This window comes from Podarcis filfolensis, assembly GCF_964270895.1.
Source record: "Podarcis filfolensis genome assembly, chromosome: 4".
Lineage (NCBI taxonomy): Eukaryota > Metazoa > Chordata > Lepidosauria > Squamata > Lacertidae > Podarcis > Podarcis filfolensis.
The window spans coordinates 83,717,643-83,731,624 of record NC_139607.1 but is presented as its reverse complement, the minus strand read 5'-3'; the positions used below and the strand labels follow the sequence as shown (position 1 = coordinate 83,731,624).

Genomic DNA, 13,982 nt, shown 5'->3' with positions numbered 1-13,982 from the left:
GATTCAAGGCTTGAAGGACATAGCAGTGAGGCAGGACTGCAGCTCGGTGGCACAGGGTCTGTCTTGCATGCAGACGGTACCTGGTAAGGCTAGGAGTGCCCCCTGTCTGCATCTCCAGAGAGCTGCTGGCAGTGATTGTGGACGATAGTGAGCCAAATGGAACATTGGTCTGATGCAGGAAAAGGCAGCTTCCTATGTTTCTGTAGGGGACGCGGGTGGCGCTGTGGGTAAAACCTCAGTGCCTAGGACTTGCCGATCGTATGGTCGGTGGTTCGAATCCCCGCGGCGGGGTGAGCTCCCGTCTTTCGGTCCCAGCTCCTGCCCACCTAGCAGTTCGAAAGCATCCCTAAGTGCAAGTAGATAAATAGGTACCGCTTTATAGTGGGAAGGTAAACGGCATTTCCGTGTGCTGCACTGGTGCAGGCTCGCCAGAGCAGCTTCGTCACGCTAGCCACGTGACCCGGAAGTGTCTGCGGACAGCGCTGGCTCCCGGCCTCTTAAGTGAGATGAGCGCACAACCCTAGAGTCGGACACGACTGGCCCGTACAGGCAGGGGTACCTTTATGTTTCTGTAACTGCATCACATCCTGTAACACAGAATTATCTACAATATGAACTTGAGCCGTGGCTTAATATCCGCTGTGTTATATTATGCCGACTTTTCTAAACAAACAATGCCCATTAACTGTAGCCCTCCCTTAGCACGATTTGCTGCGCTGATGACTTTGTGCACCTTTGCATGTACCGCTCACGTCTATGCTGAATCATTTTTTTATTCTTCTTTGTTTCTAAAATGCTCAGATAAGAAAGCTTTGAAACAATATCTATGGACCCTATTGAGCTGTTGACATTTTTAGTCGTTCCTGCCTTGCAATCTGTTCTGTGATCAAACTGAAGTAATTAGGAATCAAGTAGGAAAACAAATAAACAATTGTACTCCTTCATGCAAAGCCAAAAACATTTGCAGTGTTATTTTTTAACAAAAACCACCAAATCAGTCCCTAGCCTGAATTCACCTTTCCTCATCAAAATTTCAAAGGCTAATCACAGGCGCACCATTTTGAAGTATGCAATGCCACGCCAAGGACGGCTTCAGAATCTCATTTCTGACAGCACACTTTGTAAACCTTTCTTCAGGAACTTATCTCAGAAACTTTGAAATCTTCAATGCATTTTTGAAATGGAGATGAAATAGTTATTATGTGGTGGATTTTTCTGCATTTGGAAAAAAAACCAGAATGGGAGGTGTGTTACTTCGTGACAGCATAAACAGCGAAGAGCGTTTGCACTGCAAAGATTTAAAAACTTTATAATGGCATACTATTTCATGGGGGCAAGACCTAATTTGTCAAATGCATCTGATGAAGTGGCCTCTAGCCCATGGTGCTATGATTGTTATTCTTTAAGGTATCACAAGGCTCTGTGTTGAAACAAAATACAATGAAAATGAAAACACAATATAGGTTTTTTTGCCCAATTGGGGGGGGGGGGAGTTGGCTATTTGTCACCAAAAAATGTAGTTCCCACTTGAGAACTACATTTAGCCAGCCTATTGCAGTAGTCCCTTCTGTTCTCATTTACTTCCATGCAGCTTGCATTACCACTGAGAAACACTTAATTAAATGTTTCTTCTTCTTTGGTGATCACTCGTAGCCGAATAAGAATGTCTTCCATAAACATGGTTTTAACAATGAGTCTGTAAGTGACTGTGGAGGCCAATTCTAGATCCACACGTCCTTCCACAGTGGGGACATTGGTTTCTGGGCAGGAGTTGATCACGGTGTGGATTTGCCAAGCATGCCTTCCTCCTAGCACGTTCCTCCCTTTGCGTCCTGAGTTCGAGTGTCTTCAAAGCCCGTGACACCTTTGGTAAAGGCTGTTCTCCAACTGGAGCGCTCCCAGGCCAGGGTTTCCCAGTTGTCAGTATTTATACTACATTTTTCTAGATTTGCCTTGAGACAGTCTTTAAACCTCTTTTGTTGACCACCAGCATTACGCTTTCCATTTTTAAGTTCGGAATAGAGTAGTTGCTTTGGAAGAAGATCATCAGGCATCCGCACATTAATTAAATGCATGTGTTCTGTGAAGGAATAAAACTCTCAGCCAATTTCGTGTGTTTGTTTGTAGTTGAAAAGCTCAGTCTGTTCTTGCCAGGAGGTTTGAAAGCTCATAAAAGGTGTAACAGGCAAGCTTAGGAAGGTTAAATTTGTGTGGGGAAGCCTAGTTACTATGGGAACCTGAAACTTTATAAAACCAAACAGCCCTTTTGACTGGCTAAGAAGTTGGAAAGGGAAACTACTATGAAGTGTGCAGGATAATTTAAGAGTTGGAAATCAGAAGAATGAAGCGGGAACAGAGAGAGTTGCACGGGACCCAGACACAATTGGCAAAGGCTGAGCTGAAAGCAAGAGGGCTGGGAGCTGCACTGCCAATAAGCTGAGAGAAATCAGTTTATTATTAGGTTTTGAGTTAAATAAGGAAATAGTCTAGACAAGTTAGATAAATGTATTTCCCACATAGTCATTTTGGTATCATAACTGATATTATAGTTCAATACTAAAGCAGTATTGGTATCTCCCCCCCACACACCTTTAGAAGTAATGATTGCTTTTCAAAAGCTTTAGTAAAAGAAGTGAGGGGCAGATGGGGCTTATGAAACTGGAACGGTCACCCATCTAGGAGAAGGAAAACTCTGATCCTAAGCCTCTACTGCCTTGTGGGACATCTTCAGGAGAAGGGAAGGCTAAGGAGTAAACCCTCCACAAATCTGACAGTCGCTTAGATGGTTGGATGGCGACTTGGACCGTCTAGAGGGGCTGGGAGCTGGGGGCACTGTTATGCAGTGGTTTCGCTCCTTCCTCCTGGGCCGTGTTCAGAAAGTGGTGGTGGGGGATGAGTGTTCAGACCCCTGGGCCCTCACTTGTGGGGTGCCTCAGGGTTCCGTCCTCTCCCCCATGCTTTTTAACATCTATATGAAGCCACTGGGAGAGATCATCAGGGGGTTTGGACTGGGCGTCCATCAATATGCAGATGATACCCAGCTCTACCTCTCTTTCAAATCAGAACCAGTGAAGGTGGTGAAGGTCCTGTGTGAGTGCCTGGAGGCAGTTGGAGGATGGATGGCGGCTAATGGATTGAGGTTGAATCCTGACAAGACAGAAGTACTGTTTTTGGGGGACAGGGGGCGGGCTGGTGTGGAGGACTCCCTGGTCCTGAATAGGGTAACTGTGCCCCTGAAGGACCAGCTGCGCAGCCTGGGAGTCATTTTGGACTCACAGCTGTCCATGGAGGCGCAGGTCAATTCTGTGTCCAGGGCAGCTGTCTACCAACTCCACCTGGTACGCAGGCTGAGACCCTACCTGCCCGCGGACTGTCTCGCCAGAGTGGTGCATGCTCTGGTTATCTCCCGCTTGGACTACTGCAATGCGCTCTACGTGGGGCTACCTTTGAAGGTGACTCGGAAACTACAACTAATCCAGAATGCGGCAGCTAGACTGGTGACTGGGGGCGGCCGCCGAGACCACATAACACCGGTCTTGAAAGACCTACATTGGCTCCCAGTACGTTTCCGAGCACAATTCAAAGTGCTGGTGTTGACCTTTAAAGCCCTAAACGGCCTCGGCCCAGTATACCTGAAGGAGCGTCTCCACCCCCATCGTTCTGCCCGGATGCTGAGGTTCCGCGCCGAGGGCCTTCTGGCGGTTCCCTCATTGCGAGAAGCAAAGCTACAGGGAACCAGGCAGAGGGCCTTCTCGGTAGTGGCGCCTGCCCTGTGGAACGCCTTCCCATCGGATGTCAAAGCGATAAATAACTACCTGACATTCAGAAGACATCTTAAGGCAGCCCTGTTCAGGGAAGTTTTTAATCTATGATATTTTAGTGTATTTTTGGTTTTCTATGGAAGCCGCCCAGAGTGGCTGGGGAAACCCAGCCAGATGGGCGGGGTACAAATAATAAATTATTATTATTATTATTATTATTATTATTGTATGTCTCCTTTTGGCAACTCCTGGAGCCAAGCTGGTGCCAATGTATTGCTTTGCTTTCCTTTGGACCACACTGAGGCCAAGATGAGTGTGGTGTTCATACGGAGCCCCCAGTCGTCTCACGGACTATTGACCCATACACCACTAATCAGCTTGCAAACCCTTTGAGGTTGAGTGAGCATGCCCTTTGAGCATGCATAAAACTAGTGGGAAGGCAGTCCTTCAACCACTATGTCTTGAGTGCTATTTTTAAAACAAGTTTACTCCTTTTATAGCCCACCTTTCTTCCATTATAGAACTCAGGGTGGCAGACATGGGAATCCTAGGTGGTTTCCCATTCAAAGCCCTGACCAGACCTACACCTGCTTAGCTCAGCAGGTTGTCATTATGATGTAACCTTAGACCATTGATGGAGAACCTGTGACTCTCCAGATGTTGTTAGACTCCAGTTCCCCAAACCACTGGCCTGTGGCTGTTCTGGCTAGGGCTGATGGGAGCTGGGGTCCAGTAACATAGCCATTGTGATGTTTGTATGGAGCCCCTGTCCATTTCACAGAATATTGACCCGTACACCACTAAATAATCCGCTGCCACCAACCAGGTCCTTCCCGGTAAATCACTTAGTCTCAGTCAGGTTCTTAAGTTAACAATGAAGAGTGCAGTTTATTGCAAACACAAACAAACTTTAAATGCATTCAAAACACTGTTACCCTATACCAGGGGTCTGCAACCTTTAAGACAAAAAGAGCCACTTGGACCCGTTTCCGAAGGAAAAAAAACTGGGAGCCGCAAAACCATTGTGACATTTAAAACAAATATATCTCCGGAGCCGCGATCTGACAGCGGGCAAGAAGGTGACGTCGGGACGGTGCATGACTAACGCACGCACCGCCCCCATGCGACGTCACAGCCAAAGGTGTAAAGGTGCAAAGGTGTAAAAGAGCCACATGCGGCTCCGGAACCGCGGGTTGCTGACCCCTGCCCTATACCCTCTTAGTCTTATTTTATTCTGTCTCTAACTCCCCTCTTACCTCCCCTCACACAAGAATCAACTGCACTGTCTCTCTATTTCCATCTGTCTGCCAACTGCTTTCCCAACTGCCTTTTCCCAACCAACCAACTAACTAACTAACCCTCGGGCTAAGCCCTTTTATAAACAGGTAGGTTCCGCCTCTGGCTATTCTATTGGTCTACCTATTAACTCTTTCTCTCCCCCTGTACAGACATTTTCAAAAGAACGGGCAAACGCCACAAGGAGGGTCATTGTCTGGGCAGTCCAGGACCCCCATACACACTGCCCAGGCTAGCGCCCTAGTGAGGTCACTTTGTTACTGCTAACATAGCAGTCTGACTTCACCCCTAAAGGTGCACTCCATTGTCTCTTGAGACAGGTGGATGCTAGCAACAAGTCAAAGCTAAACTAGTTGTTGACTTAAAATTCATCGGATGCTTTGATTTTCACCCTGTGATTCTGAGTGTTAGCATCCACGTGAGTTCAGAAGGACCTTTGCAGTGCTATCCAGAAGCGCGTGGCTACTGAGGAGTTTGTAATTTTTTTATTACACTTTGTCTCTCACTTTGCTTCCAAGGAGCTCAAGGTTCTCCTCCCGCTCATTGTCCTCCCCGTCTCCATATCATCCTCAGAACAAACTCTTCCCACCTTGGATCAAATCTAGGCTTCCAGGTGCCATAAGAAAGTTGCAGAGATAGTGCAGAATAGTTCACACCCCGGAAATGATCTCTTTCAGCTTCTGTCTTCTGGAAGAAGGTACAGGGTTATAAAGACTAGGACTAGCTGCCTGAGAAACAGTTTCTATCCAAATGCGATTATGGTTTTAAACGCAGTGTAAGGTAGTCTCTGTGGGATTATATTGTATTTAATTATGGGGTATCAGAGTTTTTAGGGGGTTAACCAGGCTGGGATAGCAGGCTTGTTGGTTTTTGAACGATGTATTTTTTTTTTCAATTTCGTTGTTCTGTATGGGACAACGACAATAAAGATTATCGTATCGTATTGTAAACCTGTGAGGTAGGTTAGGTTGAGAATTGGTGACTTGCCCCATGCCACCCAGTGAGCTTCATAACTGAGTGGGTTTGAACCCTGGTCTCCCAGGTCCTAGCCTGATGTTTTAACCACTACACCATGCCATGCACTACATAGAGGTCCAGTTTTATGAACCAGCACTGCAGTCTGAAGCCTCTGTGTGAGGCTGCCATACCTTGCCTGCTTACAGCTGTTTAAACAGTCACTGTAATCATACAGATGAGGAGTTGAGTGAAAAGGACCTCCCAAAATCCTCCATGCTCTTTGGGGGGTGGCAAAACTGATGCTTGGGGTGGCAGGTGGGGAGTGAGAAATTATCCACCAGTCTTTCTCAGAAATTATCTTTTGAGAAATTTCAGCCCCGCTATTATTGAATGAAACTTTTTTTGTTAGGTCATCTTGGCAGATGAAGGAAATAATTATTCTGAGAGAGGAGACTTTGGAAAGAGTAGGGAACAAGCCCATTGTTTCAACAACACATGAATAAAACTAAACAATATTAAAACTGGATCCTCAGTTGCACCCCAAGTCAGCCCTACTGGAAACTGCAGCAATCATGTGTTGAGGCCCCATATGGAGAATCCAGTTCACCACATTCAGCATGCCCAAACAATCTTTACTAAATTGTGAGTCTGTTGGCAGGTGTACTTGCTTTCTTACAGACTGTTGCATTTCACCTGCTGAGCTTCTGAGTCAGGGCTTGATTTCTGACAGAAATACTTCCAAAGCAAGTGCATAAGTATGAGTTTTTCAGTGAGAGCCGGTATAGTTTACTGAATATACTGTTTTATTTTTCTCCCCCTGCAAGAACTGTGTGGTCTTGAGTAAGTTACCATCGCCTATAATTCCATTACTTGAGTAGTGACCTTCTAGGAGGTGTAATTGTGAAGGTTGGGGGGGGGGGAGATTGGAAAGCACCTTGTGCATGAAAAGTGCCATGACAATGATTAATCATTATTACAATAAGCAGCGCTTTATTTGGGAAACCATGGCAATGTTTGTTGAAAGCAGCATTGATTCACATTGGAAAGGTACCTTTGAGTAGATTTGCTGGGGAATAGCTGCATTGCTAGGGTGCACAGAGCAGTCAGCAGAGTGTGCTGCACGATTTTATTTTAAAGAGTCAATTGAAATTTGCTCAGATAAAAAGTGTCATATTGAACACAAACCATAAACAGGAGACTGTGATCACAGGCGATCTGATGCATTTGAGTGAGTTGTTCAGACAGGAGCTGGCAGCTTTAGTGCTTGTTGCAACCCCTACATAACCTTTGGTATTGTATACTTCAAATGGCAGGCAACCTGGGAGGCCCTGCAAATACGGCTGAGGTCAGATTAAAAATACAGGAATCATATACAGCAGAGTAAATATTTTTTTTTCTTTTTAGTAAATTTGTCAATTTTTAGAGTTTCAAAGCAAATTATGTAAATATATATCCATGGGTAAGGATGCAGTATCGGAATACACGAAAAGAAAACCAAATCTTGTGTAACAGATGTCATTAACATGCAGTTCAGTTGTGAGGTGAAAACTACCTGTATCATGAAATACAGTGGTACCTCGAGTTACAAACACCTTGGGTTACGAACACTTCGGATTACAGACTCCACTAACCCGGAAGTAGTACCTCGGGTTAAGAACTTTGTCCCAGGATGAGAACAGAAATTGCGTGCTGGCGGTGTGGCGGCAGCAGAAGGCCCCATTAGCTAAAGTGGTACCTCAGGTTAAGAACGGTTTCAGGTTAAGAACGGACCTCTGGAACCAATTAAGTTCATAACCAGAGGTACCACTGTAATGACCCCACATTTATTCCATGCTTTCAAAATGTCGGTAAATTCACTGCCATGCTGTGTTTTTATATACTTTATTGGAACCATTGGGATCTGGTCACTGATGGAGACAAGATACTCAGCTGATTGGACAAGGTTGTTTAATATCATTGACTTACTGACTGATTGATTGATAGCCCCAACCACTAAGGATGGCTTCCAACAATTATAAAACCGCATTAAAACATCAAACATTGAAAACTTCCCTACACAGGGCTGCCTTCAAATGTCTCAGAAGAAGTAGGGTCTCCTTGACATTTGACAGGAGGGTGTTCCACAGGGCCACTACCAAGGAGGCCCTCTGCCTGGTTTCCTGTAACTTCACTTCTCACAGTGAGGGAACTGGCAGAAGGCCCTCAGAGCTGGATCTCAGTGTCTGGGCTGTATGATGCAGGTGAATAGTCTCCTTCAGGTATACAGGCATATAGCATTTAGAAACAGACATGTGCATTTTCATAATGATGAACGACTGCTCATGTAACAACCAGAAAGCAATTTTGTGTGGATATCCTGGTTAAAATATATAACAAAGCTAAATCCAGTTTTATGTGTCCTATAGCCTGTATTTCAGACTTTCAACAAAATATTGGATGTATTTAAGGATGCTCTGAATACTGCATCTGAAAGTAAAACAGAACAGATAATTAATTTTCATATAAGTGTCCTGAGTAGACAGCAGGTTCACGGTTAATATGATTGGCGGGTGGACCGAATTTTGTACAATTTTGCATACGGTACGCAAGAGTGATTCAGGACTATCTTGGTGTCTGTACTCCTGGATGGATAGTGATCTGTATGCAGCAAGTAACAATTGTTCAGATCTGCTTTGCAAAACTTTGTACCTGCTTTTGACGATAAGCGTCTCAAACATTTGATGCCAGCATGTGGGCAGGTGGAAATATCCTTGAAAATAAAGGGACAGGTTTCACACATCCCAAGGATGTCTCCTGCTGTTTTTATTTTTCATTGTGAAGGAGAAGCTGGGATTATTCTCAAATGTGAGGGAGAAACCCTTTTGTTTCCAGAATAGGAACCACATTTGTCACCGAGAAAACAGGTGCTGTGATATTCTCGACAGGATACCAAACACAGCCTGTTTAAGCAGCCTCTGTTGTGCCAGATATCCTCCTTAGTGGTTGCGAAGTACAGCTGGAGTCAACTTCATTGTCTTACACCAGAGTATCTCTTCAAGCACGCCACTGGTTTCCAGGAAGTTACTTCAGAGTTACCTCTTTGGCATGTCTTGGTGCATCATTAATAAAATGGGGGTATTCAAGGCCACTAATAAACCTAAGGTCAGTAACACTGGCTGACAGACAGTTGATAAATGAAGTATCCTGCAGAGCAAGCATCCAAGGAAGCCTTGAAAAGAGTCAAAGGAGGAAGCAAGCCACACATCCAAACTCGTATGCTTTAGAATTTTATTTCACTGTGGACATCTGAGTCCGGCAGCTGCTGTATTTAGCCTTTTATGCAGCCACAGGTGTTGGCTTCGGCGCTGGAACACATAGTTGTGGGAAACAAAGGCAGGCATAGTGGCAGCTGCCAGGGACTGGCAGTGGTGCCAAATAAACATTGAATGTAAAACAAATATATGTGCCAACTGGGCTCCAAATTGAGTTTCTAGTTCAGAAAAATTAACTTGTCTTTTGAGAAGCATTATCTGAGGACTATAGACGAACGTCCAAAGCTGTTACAAGGTACAAGGCACGCATTTTGTTGAAATGGGGGGTGTATAAAAAAGCAAATTAAAAATGGGGGGGCACATGTTTTGCAAAAGCAGAAGCTTACTAGCTTTCCTGAAACTATTTCACATTCTTGCACACACATTGGGACAAGTTAATCAAGGGTTTAATGTCCGCTGCTTCACTGGAATAAAGCAAACCTAACATTAAGTCAGTGAGAATTTCTGGAGGGGCTGCATCTCCAGGAACTTATCACAAACTCCCATGGGCTCCACTTTTTCTCTGTGGCCAGGATCCAAAGAGCTGCACCAAAGGACTTCAGTTTCTTTGATCAGCAGACCTCTATGCCATATTACCAGCCTGTTTCTGAAAGTCTCCTTAATTTCAAAAGTGGGAAATCCACTTTTCTCTAAAAGCTTTGACTTTACCCTCTCATCCCCATCCAAAAGAGGAAGGGTGCTGTCAGGGAACTGCCATTGGAGTTAGAGGCGGAGGGAAGGCTCCAGAGGGATGCTGGAGAGGGTCCCAGTAGGGAGAGAGGCAGCCCATCTGCTGGGGAAGGAAATCAGCGTAACACCAGTGGAGAAGGGGGGCAGATGGGGGAATTGGAGAGGAGGCTCCAAGACTCCTCGCCGGAGACCAGTGGAGAGAGTACGGGTACTCCGCTGCCCACACCCTCCCTGCGCAGAAGACTTCCGCGCAGGGAGAGTAGGAGGAGACTTGGCGTCAAAGAACTTCTTTGCTGGAAGAAGTTCAAGAAACGCCCACTGACGGATTCTGCCAGCGACTGAGACAGCCACGAAGCTAGAGGCTGTCCAGACAGAAAGGGTTCAACCAGGTAACCTAGCCAGGAGTGGCGGCAACTTACGCACGAGCAACCCCTAGAACCATTACAGGTGCATAGCTCAATAGAAGACCACATGCTTTCCATGCAAGAGATCCCAAATTCTATCCCTGCCACGTCCAGTTAAAAGGATTAGATATCTGGTGATGCCAAGGTGAAATATATGCATTTATGGGTCCCTAGCTACACCCGGGCCTGTGTGAGGAAGGGAGACCTGGCCAACCAGTGTCCGCCTCTGTTTGCCCTTCCCTTCCTGCAAATTTCTCACTGTTTACTTATCCCTGGCTGCCTCCACCAAATAGCCTTTGGACCCATGAGGCTCTGTGAGAACAACTCTTGGTGGTATGGGGTTGAAACTTAAGCATAGGGAGGATAAAGGATGAGATCACTTCTGTAAATTCTGTCTTTCTTTCTCTTGCATTTATTGTGTGCGCTCTCTCTCTCTTAAAAAAAAAGAAATACATTTTCTTTCCTTTTTCTTTTTTTGAGTTATTTCCTTTAGGTGGCTTATTGTAAATTCTCCACGGAATTTGCATAAAATGTTCAGAGGAGGATGCTTCAAAGCAGATTTAATAGATAAGGAAGCTAAGGAAGAGAAGCTGTATAGATGAATCAGCTTCCTATTAAGCTAAAAAAAAAGTGACTAAAAAAGAAGTACAGAAAAGGCAGAATAAATGCAAACAACATCCAGGAAGGAACAAACTAGCAAAGTAGAACAGGGTCATAAGACTTAGAGAAAAGAGAACAAATAATGCAGATCATTTGAGAAATGGGGACACACACACACACACACACACTATATATATATATATATATATATATATATATATATATATATATACACCAGAGCTACATTTCCTAAATTCAAACTTATCACAGTAATATGTTTTGATTATCTAAAGTCAACAAATGTTCAAGAGCTTGGGAGAACTATTACAAAAAGGGCACGTGCAGATGGTTAAATAAAATTAATTGGCTGTGGCACAGATGCTTAAATATGTTTATTAAATAAACAGAGGGTTAATTGTTTTGTTGTACTTGGACCTCCCTTTGCACTGAGGAAAGCTAAGAGCAGCAGGAGTCTTTCATTTAGGGACCAGTCAGATCCATACCTCCTTAGCTTCACAGAGCTACATTTGAATAGGGTATTGTGTAGGTGTTTTATATGCTAATGTTAGAAGCTTCTGAGCCAAGATGGAGGAGGTGGAGAGTGTAGTTTTAAACCAGCACAGATATAAAGTGGGTGGGAAATGAAAACCTCAGATGGAAAGAATCTGTGGTATATGGTTATCTCTTGACGCAAACTTGATAGGATGGGCAGGGAAGAGCCAGCTGGGAGCACCTTATGTCTTTTGAATATTTGAGAGCCAAAAGGTACAAACAGAATCAAGGCAGTTGATAGGAGCTAGCATCAAAAATAGTTTGGTACTTGGGGCATTCTATCACATACACACAACCAAAATGGCTAGGGTTGAAGGCTGAAATCAAGAGAATTGTCTAAAGAAAAATGTGTTTTGACAGATGTGTGTTCAGGTCACAACAAACAGTGAAGAATTTCTAGGTATCCTAAAAGACATGCACCTATAACAACTGGCCACCTATAACAACCGGATACAAGATGACTTTGGACCTAATCCCCAGTGATCAGTGTTGGGATCAGTTAGGATTAGGTGCATTGGGCATTGAGTGGTAACTGGTTGAAAAGCAATTATTGGGAAGATTTCTCTCTCTTTCATCACCAGTTTAAAAGCAACATAGAAAACTTTTTTTCAGATAAGATTGCATGAAAGTGTGGTAGTCAGGAAACATATACATGCCTTTGCTACTGGCCAAATTTCAAAATATAATGTGCTTATCAGTCAGCTACTCCTCAACACATATATCCAGTCTGGATTGACTAAAAGACACACAACGAATTGGCAGAGATCCATAACTTATTGGCTCACATTTTTCATTCTGTTTAGCAAGATCCACTGAGCCTGTTTTATATCATATTTCCTTCACCACTAACACCAGACTTGTGAAACCTGTCACACATTCTTACTGAATAAATATTTTTATGCACTTCATATGTTAAGATTTATGTAACTTGGGAAGAGTTTAATAAATATCCGGCCTGACTGTTGGAATTAAAGTCGGGATGCATGGTGTTCTGTTTGGCTTAGTTTTGTGTGAGAATCTGCTTCAAGTACTCAAAAATTTGAGAGCTCTTGAAAAAAACAACAACCCAAGAGTAATGCATGCAATAACCTGATTGTAAAAAGCTCAGTTGCTTTCCCCTTGCAGGCTAAAAAGAGGTGAAGGGAGTGCTTACAAAGGGGAGAATCCAGGAGGCTTCTGTTCTGACTCACTGTCCTTACCTCCTTGTCTGTCATTTCCTGAAATGATTGTGGGAATTGAAATTTCAAAGCACATCATCAGCCACATCCTTCGATTGCCAGTTTATATGGAGAAAATAAGAAGGGGGGATCATTTTCAAGGGTGGGAGGGAGAAGGAATTTTATGGAGAAGAAAATCCACAGCATGGTTCAAAGCGGTGCTATTTTTTTTCTAGAAAAAGAGGTGCCAGAACTCCTCCTTCATTCTCTTATAAGGGCAATGGTGCCCACCTGAGAGGTGCTGGAACTGAGTTCTAGTGAGTTCCAGCTGAAAAGAAAAGCCCTGGTTCAAAGCCAAAAAAAAAAAATGTAATAAGAGTCTGCTGGATCAACCAATGTCCCAACTATTTTAGCAACCTGCTCTTGTGGTGGGCAGCCAGATTCAAGTTGGAAACCCGCAGAGCTGGACCCAAGCAGAGGAGAAATCTCCCCTCCTGTGGTTTCTAGCTATTCAGAAGTACTATTGTCTGTAGTTGGGGAGGCAAAGCATACCCATCATGGCTAGTATCCATCGATGTGCTTGGATATATTTAAAATTCAATTGCAGCAAATGATATATGTTAGAGTTTGTTGTGGTTGATTTATATGCCCCATAATAAAAAGAGGCAGGGGTGTTTCTGAGGAATTAATCACACATGATCTGAAACAGGATGGATGGAAGTGCAGGAAAAGTGTGTGATTACTCTCACTGCCCTTCATAGAGGGTCTGCTGTCACTTCCTGCTGCATTTAAACATAATATTTCAGAATATAAGAATCCAGTGGTACCTCGGGTTAAGTACTTAATTCGTTCCGGAGGTCTGTTCTTAACCTGAAACTGTTCTTAAGCTGAAGCACCACTTTAGCTAATGGGGCCTCCCGCTGCCGCCACGCCGCCACCACACAATTTCTGTTCTCATCCTGAAGCAAAGTTCTTAACCTGAGGTACTATTTCTGGGTTAACGGAGTCTGTAACCTGAAGCATCTGAAACCCAAGGTACCACTGTAATGCAAAATGTGTGTGAGGCTTCGAAAGAAACTAAGATACTCCTATATCATTATTCACTTTAATTTGCAAAATTGTTTTCCGAAATGCTTACTTCATATAGACCAATTCAGGAGGAAATCTGCTTCATTGCTAAAAATTCTAAACCTCAAAGCACTCTCACTGTTGCCCTATTATGCAAAGGAAGTGATGAGGAGTGAAGAGGGCTTCAAACGTGAGGGTGCATTGAGA

The 13,982-nt window shown here is 44.0% G+C and overlaps 1 protein-coding gene across 6 annotated transcripts in view; it reads left to right on the top strand.

Annotated features, from left to right (window-relative positions):
* Window positions 1-13,982, top strand: part of GRIA4 (glutamate ionotropic receptor AMPA type subunit 4) — a 229,062-nt gene that overhangs the window by 94,923 nt on the left and 120,157 nt on the right. The gene's annotated exons all lie outside the window — the stretch shown is intronic.